The sequence below is a fragment of the Poecilia formosa genome, unplaced genomic scaffold (assembly GCF_000485575.1).
Source record: "Poecilia formosa unplaced genomic scaffold, Poecilia_formosa-5.1.2 Scaffold138, whole genome shotgun sequence".
Lineage (NCBI taxonomy): Eukaryota > Metazoa > Chordata > Actinopteri > Cyprinodontiformes > Poeciliidae > Poecilia > Poecilia formosa.
In genome coordinates, this window is record NW_006800077.1 from 30443 (window position 1) to 31694 (window position 1252).

Sequence of the window (1252 nt, forward strand, 5' to 3'; positions counted from 1 at the left end):
TAAAATCAAGTTTAAACAAACACGTGAGAATCCACACAGGGGATAAACCTTTCAGTTGTGATCTTTGTGGATACAGATGTAGTGTAAAATCAAGTTTAAACAAACACGTGAGAATCCACACAGGGGATAAACCTTTCAGTTGTGATCTTTGTGGATACAGATGTAGTGTAAAATCAAGTTTAAACAAACACATGAGAACCCACACTAGAGAAAAACCTTTCAGTTGTGAACTTTGTGATTATCAATGTAGTCAGAAATCACATTTAAACAAGCACATGAGAATCCACTAAAGATAAACATTCTAGTTGTGATATTTTAGGCACAGGAAATGAGGATCATATTTTAAATGGAAGACTCTAAAGAAAAATATTCTTCTGTTGTGTGTTGAAGTCTATGAAACAATAAAAAGAGTGGAAATTGATTTTGAAATGGCATTGTTGCAGGGTTTATTGTGGAGAATGTCGGTGCTATTAAGGATTTTTTTTGTTTTTGTTTTTTCAGATGCTCCTCTTCCACTTATGGTTTGATTTTAATATTTTAATTGAATACACTAGGGATTTTTGTTTGAGACTAAACTGCTGTTAGTTGTAACTCTTTAAGTAAAAAAAAAATATATATATATATATTATTTACTACACAGGGCTTAAAGAGCTCCGCCCGGGGATCGGATTTCCGGCTTTTGACCAAATGGTCCACCTCAACCAATCTTTATGGGTCGCCTCAACCAAACGGTAGTCTCAGGGCTTAACGAGCATAGACGTAAGAATAGACGCTTCATGAACCGCTCTTGCCTATTGTAGCTGACGAGATTTAGGGCGGCCATCTTGGAGCGGTCCACCACTCCACTCAGCGTTATGTGTTTAGCAGGCACAATGATGTATCAGCCAGGGCTTAAAGAGCTCCGGCCGGGGGCTGGATTTCCAGCTTTTGACCAAACGGTCCGCCTCAACCAAACTGTAGTCTCCGGGCTAGATCGGAACGTGTCGGCAGCGACGCATCTAAATTTGCAGTACCGTAATTCCACCACACGTAGCGGTATCTGAAAAATTCCAATGGCTTCTGAAATGGGAGACGTTGCACTTTCCAGCAAATATCGGGTTAATACGGGAACTTCACAGCTGCAGCTGCAGAGAGTGTAATTAATCCGGGGGTGGGGGGAACTCGTTTAATAGACGGTATATTGCGAAAATAACTTGCTGGATATTGAAAGTTCCGGTTGTTATGGATACATGGGTAAGTATATCATCTCACA